The sequence below is a fragment of the Neomonachus schauinslandi genome, chromosome 4, assembly GCF_002201575.2.
Source record: "Neomonachus schauinslandi chromosome 4, ASM220157v2, whole genome shotgun sequence".
Classification (NCBI taxonomy): domain Eukaryota; kingdom Metazoa; phylum Chordata; class Mammalia; order Carnivora; family Phocidae; genus Neomonachus; species Neomonachus schauinslandi.
In genome coordinates, this window is record NC_058406.1 from 68,152,117 (window position 1) to 68,162,115 (window position 9,999).

A 9,999-nucleotide genomic window follows, 5' to 3' on the forward strand; every position below is an offset into this window, starting at 1 on the left:
TTTAGATATTCAGGTAAGTGAAATAGCCCACATATAGTCTCCATAAGAAATGGGGAGCCAAGGGAGTGATACAAATTGTTATCTAAGTCATGCTACTGAAGGAATATCATATTTCTGGCCCAGGTTCTTCTACATCCTTGCCATTGGTCTCCTTTTCCTTCGTGACTCATTGTGAATTCATCTGTAACACTCTGTCATCTGTTAGTCTTTCAGTTCTTCCTATGTTCCAAAGCTAGTGCATTGATTCAATCCCCTATTCCCAGACCAGGGTTTCTTAACCTATAGTGAATGCACTGGCCCATCTATATCTTCCCCAACTTTTTATTTCCTGGTCTTTTTTTCAGTTGCTTTGTTTTATTTATTTATTTATTTAATTTTCTGAGAAAGGGACCGTGTATTCCATCAGATTTTTAAAGGGACTCTAAAAATACTAAGAAAGTAAGAAAGTCATCCAAAATAACAATTAAGATCTTTATAATAACTCGGAGTGGTGGTAGGCACACCTCCACTCTCTTCTGATGCCTTTTTCATTTTTATTTTATTTTATTTTATTTTATTTATTTTATATTTTTTGGTTTTCCCAAGGAGTTTATTTGGTCAAACCTGGGGACAGGGAGGCTCTACATCTAAAGGAAGGGGTTGGGTTTCTTGGTAGTGAAGTGTGGCTTGTGCTGGTGACACAGGACCCAGTGGGGCAGTGGGAACTTGATCTTGGAGTCGGAACTGCCTAACTGCCTGGGCAGCACTTTCTGGCTGCAATCTCCTCCACCTTCATGATTTGGATCTAGTGGGCCTGGGTGTGTGGTGTCGGGCACCCATGTCTCGATAGCACTGGGTGACTGCGCCCACAGTGGTCAGGTTCCGTTACTCCCAGTACATGTTGTGGGTGCCACTTTGGGGTCATAGAGCAGCCAGATGCCGAAGTTCTTCACTGCAAGGGGGATTTTTTGAACACCTGTCCAAAGTAGACAATTTCCCCTGAAGACTTCCTCATCTTCTTCAGGTGAGACACAAGGTACCAGAAACAGGACTTAGTGACAACATGATTAGGTGGGAAGGTTTGCGTGTGACCCGGGGTGGAGTGTGGCACTTGGGGTGAGGGCAGGCAGCACCCCACCACTTTGTACTCTCGCAGTGTCCCCAAGGCCTTCGTGGCACCCTCTCTGCTCTTGCTGCCACCCAAGAAAGGTAGTTGTCATTTTAATTGAGCTTACTTAGTCTCTCCGTTAATGCTAGTAAGAAAGATTTTGAAAATTCTGAATCCCTAGATAACAAAGTACTTAATAAAAGGGGGTGGCCAGTGGGTGTGGAGGGTCTTCTCAGCAGTCCTAACAAACTGTGTGACATTGGATGAGTCATTTAATCTTGATGTTCCTCAGTTACTTTGTCTTGAAATGGTAATGCTAGTAGTTTCTTTACTTCCTTTGTAGGATTACTATGAGGATAAAATCTATTAACTGAAAAGCTAAAACATGTATATGCAATTCATGTATCTGCAGATATAGATATATAGATATATAGATATAGATAGATATGGATGTATATGAAACTTTTGAGCCCTGAATGTAAATAAGGCAAGTATTTGCTTTGCACTGTAGCAGTTCATCAACAAATTTATTGGCCAACATTCTGATATTGAATATTCATATACAGTATAATAGTTCCATTTAATCTGAGGGAAGAATGTTTAAGCCTTCCCAACACAGGACTTCCCCTTCTGTTCTTTTTTTTTTTTTTAAAGATTTATTTATTTATTTGACAGAGAGAGACATAGTGAGAGAGGGAATACAAACAGGGGGAGTGGGAGAGGGAGAAGCAGCTCCCTGCTGAGCAGGGAGCCTGATGGGGGCTCGATCCCAGGACCCTGGGATCATGACCCGAGCCAAAGGCATATGCTTAATGACTAAGCCACCCAGGTGCCCCTTCCCCTTCTGTTCTTTAAGTATTTTCCTTGGTGTATGGGAGGCTATATGTTAGGGTAAAGAAAAATGTAGTCAGATGAATTTAAGCTTTTATCTCTGTCTTACCATTTACTAAATCTGGGTCCCTGGGAAGTTAGTAGGTCCTTTATGAATGACTGTGTTCTTTATATCTTTGAAGAAACCAACTAGATTTATTTTCCTAACATCAGTTTTGTGCTTTTATAAGTCCTTTGATTTTTTTTCCCACTACCAACTTCTTAAAGTCTAATTATAGTATTGTCCTGAATTTACTGATGTAAATTCACTTCCTCTCGGATCATCTGTGAATGCCATCAAAATGTTATTAGCCTATTCCTCTAGCAGAGAGAAATTCTTTAGGATCTGCTGAACCTTCTGAAGATGATTTTTTTCTTAGCTCTGTTTTATTAATACCTCAATTTTTAAATCACCCTTCTCAAAGTAAAGCAAAAGCACCCAGTAAAGACTGTTTCTAAGCTCAAAGTGAAGAAAAGCTAGATCATCACAATTTTGGCCCTTTTTTCCTGTTTTCTCTTCTTGTTTAACAAGCAATTATTCTTTGGGTAAACTGTATCCATTTAAACACAAAATTTAATTTTAAGATTTATTTGTTTATAATAGCTTCTTAAGTGATCCTGAAACTGATGTATTTTTGTAGAATTTTCAGAAATATCATTCATGTAAATGACTTCAGTTTATCTTGTAAAATGTATGTATGAAATAAACAAGAAATGATTTTAGCTAAGTTATCCTGGGAGTAAAGGTAAAATACAAAGATTTGTTAAATTTAAAAGTAAAGGAATTAAGAGGATAGCTAGCAGGTATGTCTTTGTTCTTTCCTTTCTTTCTTTCCTTGTTTCCTGAATTATTTAGTTATAGTGTTATAACATCTGCAATTTACTTTTAGTGGATTCAAGATGAAAAGAGAGAAAAAATATGCAAATATGGCAAATGTTAACAATTGTAAACATTTACATTTATTGTACTACTCTCAGTTTTTAAAGATATAAATTAAAAAATGTGTATGTATATCTAGCTCCTAAAATATATCAGGTACTTCCTTAGATACTGGGATAATTCAGTATTGAACAAAAAAATAAAGTCCCTGACCCCTGGAGCTTATGATATTATGCAGGTAACAGGCATTAAGCCAATAGTTACACAATTCTTAAAATCAGTGTTGGTAAGTAAGATGAATGAGTTTGATGTTTATATAGGATCCTTCTCGATCCTTGCCTCTACTGGTCCAGTCTAGCGTTGGAAACCTGTGGCTGGGTGATTGTTTAACTTCAGAGCCTTCATACAGGACCAAGCCATTGGCCTCAAACCAAGAAAAATAAACTGCCTTATCTGGGTTTTTATTTCATTTTCCTCCCATCTTTTTTGCCCCCCTTCACCTTGCCATCCATGGGATCTATAGCCTACTTCTTTATGTCACCAAAAATAATTTCAAACACTACTAGGGATTTAAGTATAAGATGTAGGGAAACAATCTCTTGAACTCTGAACTCTGCCAAGTTTTAGATTCTGAACAGACAATTCTCTTGGAGTCATACGATCAATGGAATATGAATGGATGCAATACATATAGTTTCAGGGACACTTCTCTGACAGGAAGCTGCTTGCTTTCAACTTCCTCTTTCCAAAGACTGGATTGAGGGGGTGGTTAAGAGCCAGCTTTCACTATTCCAACAACCATGTGCATGACCTTGTAGAGTAGTCACCTCTCGGTCTTGGATCATACCCCTACTCCTGTACTATTAAGAAGAAAATAAAATTCTCTCTTGTTTGAACTGCCCTGGTTTTAGGTTTCTTTTCTTTCCTTTTATTTATTTATTTTTTAAGGTTGCTTTTTTGGAGTCAGTTTGGCCTATATTCTAACTAATGTACACCTTAACTAAAAATCCAGGAATCATAATTGATTCTTCCTTCTTTGTGTCTCATCTTTTCTTTCCTCCTACAATAGTTCATGTCCTCCTTGACCCTTGCTCGAACGACTGAAGTAGTCACAAGGAGACTTGGTCTCTGAATCTTCCGACTCCCTCATCTCTTCCTTACCCTTCATACTTTCACCAGCTTTATCTTTCTAAAGCACAGGCTGCATTTGTATTACTTGTTCTCCTCAAAGACATTCAGGTCCTTTCCCTGTTTGTGTTTTTTTAAATAAATCTTGTAAGATTTTATTTATTTATTTCACAGAGAGAGAGTGAGAGAACACAAGCAGGGGGAGCAGCAGAGGGAGAGGGAGAAGCAGGGAGCCTGATGCGGCACTAGATCCCAGGACCCTGAGACCATGACCTGAGCTGAGGCAGATGCTTAACCAAATGAGCCACCCAGGTGCCCCTTCCTGTTTGTGTTTTTAAGTGCTGCATATTTTGGCTTTACCTCCTATGTCATGCCCAAGTGGTTTTGAGAGAGGACCACCTTTCCCAACTTCTTCACTTATTGAAATTCTAATAATCTCTGAAATTCTAATAAGACTGGCTTAAATTTCAACTATTATGTGAAAATCTTTCCTCAGTTCCTCAGATTCAATCACAATTCTTGTACTATTTATACAAAACTTTGCTTTTACCTCTTTCAGAGTGTTTTATTCAGCCAAATATTATAATGTCTTTAATATATACCTACCTCTACCACTAGAATATAAACTCCATGAGACTATGCACCATATTTTATTTTTCTGTATCATTTTCATTGCTGTCACCCATAGAAACTTGCATATTTCTCCATACATCAGAGGTAACAAAAAATATTTATTGAGTTTACTGACTTAAGGAAGGTTAAACTCTCCAATTCCTTCCTGAATTAGAATGATCCTTGCTGGAAGCCAAGATACTAACAGAGAAAGCTTATAAAGAGAAAGGAAATAAGGGGGGGGGAGGATTTTTTACACCTCCCAAAATTGGGTGTTTTAGTTTATTTACTTTAAGCAAGACATGATTTCCATTTTCTAAAGGAAAAAATCTTGAATATATTATAAGAAAACGATAAGGCTTTCTGGACATCAAAGAATTCTTACAAAATAATTTTTGGATGAGTTAAATGTAAAAGAATCAGAAACATACAAATTAAATTTCCCATGAGAGACACTGGGCTTAAAAATAAAGAAGAAACATGTTTAAAAAATATGGAGCTCAAAACTTCAAGAAAAGATTTTAGAAAACAAAATACTAAAGTTTAATAATATGGTAAAATTGAACTATAATGGCACATTATTCAAATATTTTTACTCCCTACTAACTGCCCCCAAATATGGACCATTTCCTAAATGACAGGCTCTTTTAGAATCATGGTTTGACTTTAACGGTCTCAATTATCTATCCTCTCACTTTACCGTAAAATGCTAAGGAGAACTTTTATTTAACAAGGCCTTACAATGTGGTAAGTGTATTTCCAAAAATATCTCAATTAATCTGAACAACAATCCACATTTTCCAGATGTCCGTGTTTTTCTTGAGTCTCCAGTCCACGCTGTTGAGTATATCTCATGCTGCTGTAGCAAGCCCTTGCATATATTGCAACTCCTCCTAACTTTACAGATTATGATAGGGGTAAAGGAACTTGTTTTCTACCCTGAAAGTCTCACCATAACTTTGGGAAAGAGAAATAATATCAGCCTCATTACCTTCAAATAAATTTCACTAAATTGTGATTATTTGGCCAATGTGTAATATTAAAAGTAGCAACCAGTTACAGAGCATGCTTTCTTATGTCAGGTGTTGTGCTAGGTATTTTAAATACCTAACCTACCTCACAACAGCCACATAGAAAAGTTAATGTTATTCCCAGTTTACAGATGGAGAAATGAAAACTCTGAAAGAGTAAGCGAAAAGCTCCTACGAACACAACTAGTGGAAGTAGGGGTTTAATCCATATCTGTCTAATTCAACATCTTATACTCTTTACTACAATTTTATATTGATTTTATTTTGAAAGCTGTAGGCCATTAATAATAAAAAAAAAGTGCCACGATAATGAGTTTCATGCATATCAAATTGAAATAGTATACAAAATTAAATTATCAAGAGAAATTATTTTCTCTTGGGAAACGTTCCTGCAGGTCCATAATTTTGTAAGATTAAAGCCATGTCAAACTATGGCTCAAAAATTCTTACAGATTTATATATTAGCATTGCGATAAAATGAGCAGGAAATCTACCAATCTATTGCTTCATTTTACTTCTTATCCTGACAAATGGAAGCCTTATCTATAGACAGGAAATCTCAGGCAATGTTTAGCTACTTTATCTTGGTTAATCCATGCGATGGAGTGAGATTTGTTAAGTAAGCAATAACACATGACATGATGCACATTACACTGTAATGAAGCCATGCTTGAGCTGTTTGGTGATGCATTAACATCCTACTCCATTGGACGCTGTCATTCTTTAAAAGTACTCTGGAATTAGCCATTCATGTCTTGATACCCTCCACCACTGAAGATAAAGAGGATCAGATGTAGGGTGAGAACATGGTTTTTTTATTCCCCACTTTTTTTTTAATCAACTTTTAATACTTTGACTTGGCAATATACTCATATAGGTCAAAAATCAAAATAGTACAAAAAGATAGTGAGTAAAAGGTTTCACTCTCTCACCTACCTTTCCTATCCATGATCCTTATCACCATAACCAGGTAATCATTTCTGCTAGCTTCTTCAGTTTATCCTTTAGAGATTTTCTGTGCACATGCAAACAAATACAAACATAAATTCTCATTTTCTCTTTCTTACATGAGTGGCAGCATACTATCCACACCGTCTTGCCCTTTGCTTTTTCACATAATTTTATGCCTTAGAGATCTTTACAAATATTCTGGCAGTTTCATAGTATTCCATTATTTAGATTCAGTCTACATTTATTTAACCAAAAGTTTCTACATGAGCTAGGAAAACATCTGTGTAAGGAGAAAGCATATATGAAAGAATATAATGCCTACCAAACGTGCTTGCCTCTGTCTTCTATCCCATATGCAGTCAGGGGCCAGGTGCCTGATGATTAAATCTGGCCAAATAACATATGATTAGAAGGGACATGTGTCATCTCCAGTCAGAGGCAGTGAAAAACTCACCTGTGGTCTTGATTCCCTCTCCCAATATCCAGTGAACAAGAAACTGAATGTCCCTGACATTATAGCTACAGAGATGTGGGCCTTTACCAGTTCACATGCCTGAGCCAATTGGGCTGGAAGCTCTCTATCACACTGCAGTGGGCACGTGTTGTTCTGTATGATTTGGGGCTTATGTTGATATCGGATGGAACCATGCATCTCAAACTGGAGGCATCTTTGATAATATTTAGTGGCCAAGTCCTTAGGTCTCTGTGTAGAAATTTTGAATGGATGTGCAGTTTTTCCTGGAGAGTCATTAGTAATCATTAGGTCCCTAAAAGCAGTCCAGAAGCTGAAATAAATTTAATGTTATTAATCTGGCTAAACCTCTCATTTACAGACAATAACAATGAGTGCCAAAGAGATGGGGTTGTTGGGAGGCTCTGGCTAGGTTGCAGGTCTCCTTTCTTTCAGTTCTGCCCATGCCTCATCATGGCCCACTCTAGGATAGTCCAATGGCATTAAACCCACAGCCCCAGGGCGCCTGGGTGGCTCAGTTGGTTAAGCGACTGCCTTCGGCTCAGGTCATGATCCTGGAGTCCCGGGATCGAGTCCCGCATCGGGCTCCCTGCTCAGCAGGGAGTCTGCTTCTCCCTCTGACCCTCTCATGCTCTATCTCATTCTCTGTCTCAAATAAATAAATAAAATCTTAAAAAAAAAAAAAAAAACCCACAGCCCCGAATGGAGCTAGCTGGTGTTTCCTAACTTCATCAACATATATATCCTGTTAGTCGCGATGTGCAGCCGCACAACCGTTCTGTCTTATGTACCTGACTACATAGAACAGGTTTATAGTCTTCTTCATTTCATCTGTTCAAATACTCAAGCCAAAAATTTAGGAGGTAGTCCTGATCTGTCACTTCAGCCAACCACCAAACCACCAAAAATGAATTTTGTCAGTCTTTCCTTCAGCATACACACCCAAACTGATCGTTTGGCACCACGCTCATCACTGCCGTCGCAATGCAGGTGCCTCTCTTGGACAATGCTGACAGCTTCCTTCTGCTCTCCCTGCTTCCATTCATGACACCCTCTGAACTTCTGTGAGGAAAGCTAAATTTTCTTTTTAAAAAGTAAATCAGAACCTCTTAATGGCATCTTACTATATTGAGAGAAAAAAAATATCTTTAACTGTAGCCTATGCACAGGAGGAAAACTTTTCCTTTCTTCCCTTTTAGGTTCTTTAGCTGGTCTAGTAATTAAATTGACATAAGACAGGCTAACAGGAGAAAAACAAACTTAATTTCATACATATGGAAGCTCATAAAAATATGAGACTTAAAGAAGTGACCAAAGTATACCTTTTAGATAAAGAAACAATAACTTTTTGAAGAATTGACAGGACAAAGAAGTTGGGCTTAGGTTAGCAAGTTAATGAAGAAGTAACAAGGTTTGTTTATACAGCCTTCTTGGCCCTGAACTCCCTATGTCTGGTGATAAGGATGCATTCTACCCTCCAGGTGGAAATATATTTCCTGCTTTCAGAGAGACAGAGGAGAGTCACAGTTCTTACACCGGCTATTTCTTAAGTAACTTTAATTCAAAATAATCAATATGCCAAGGTGGCATATTTGGGGCAGCCTGCCCTGAGCCCCATCACTTATAAGGCTCTTCCCAATGCACCCCCAGCTGTGTGACTCGTCTCATCTATTGGAAAATGCTTCATGGACACTTGAAGGGCTGAATATTACTTATTCTGATATCTGCTTAAAGGTCCTCTCCAGGAGAGGCCCGCCCTGACCACTCAGGGAAAACACTCCTTGCCTCTACCACTCTCTATGCATTCACTTTATAGACATTAACATTTGATTTTAAAAATATGCTTATTTATTTATGGTCTGTCTTACTTCATCTACAGTGTAGGCACCATGAGGTCGGAGATCTTGTCTTTTTTGCTCAAAGCTGAATCAATGTACCCAGAATACGAGTTGGTGTCTATTAGTGCTTAATATTAATTAAATCAGTCAATCTGCGTTCATTCTCCAACTCTTATCCGAGCTGTTGCTTAGGTGAGAATTCCCTTCATTTTTCTTCTGTCATCTGAGCACTGCATATCTTTCAGGGATTTAGACTTCTGTGATTCAGCTACCTCCTGCCTCTCCTGTTCTATTTCTTTTTCTGACCCTTACAACAGTGGCAGCTACAAAACAGACCTTTGCTCTTGATGGGAGAGATAGTATCATGTGAGAAAACACTCTGCCCTAGGATTTTGAAGACTCACCCTGTATCTGCTTTTGATTCTAGTACTGTTAGGGTATGATCTTGGATAACTCATTTAACATCTCTGAATCTCAGTTTTGTAATCTGTGAAATGAAAATGATAAAAAGGCTTCCAATGATGATATGCTCCCTCAGAGCTGCCTCCCCACTGTGCCCACTCTGTGTTTCATTTAATACACACAAATTAAAGGACATAATTCATGTTTATGTATACCTGAAAACATAATGCTAATATAAAGGAACATCATCACCACCACCATCATCATCATCATCATTATCATTATTTGTTGTGTGAAGCTCTAGTTCACCTCCCTGATTGAATTTTCTGGGTGTTTCCTATCAGCACTAGTAATAGTGTCAATAAGGAAACCCAGGAATGAGCCCTTTAAGCTTTATGGCATTTGTTCCAAGAATATTATAAAGATATTATGAAGCCTCTTATAAAGTTAAAAACATTATTGTTTGTTCTGTAACCTCATTTTATATAAAGTAGGGATCTTCTTTTTCTGCCATAGAAAATGTGGTGCCTTTTAGCAAGAATGGAACTACATGGAGCCAAAATTTGAAGTCTTTCATCAAATTTTCACCGTTTAGTGTTAGCAGATAACTTCCCTAGTTGTAGAAACCTTGCCTGTCTTCCTTTAATTAATTGGCTACTGACTACAATGAAATGAGCTGCCATATATATATATATATATATATATATATATATATATATATATATATA

The 9,999-nt window shown here is 37.6% G+C and overlaps 1 pseudogene; it reads right to left on the reverse strand.

The window, feature by feature from the left end:
• Window positions 1-626: 626 nt before the first annotated feature.
• On the reverse strand, window positions 627-4,005 carry LOC110580653 (annotated as a pseudogene).
• Between the last annotated feature and the right edge of the window lie 5,994 nt (window positions 4,006-9,999).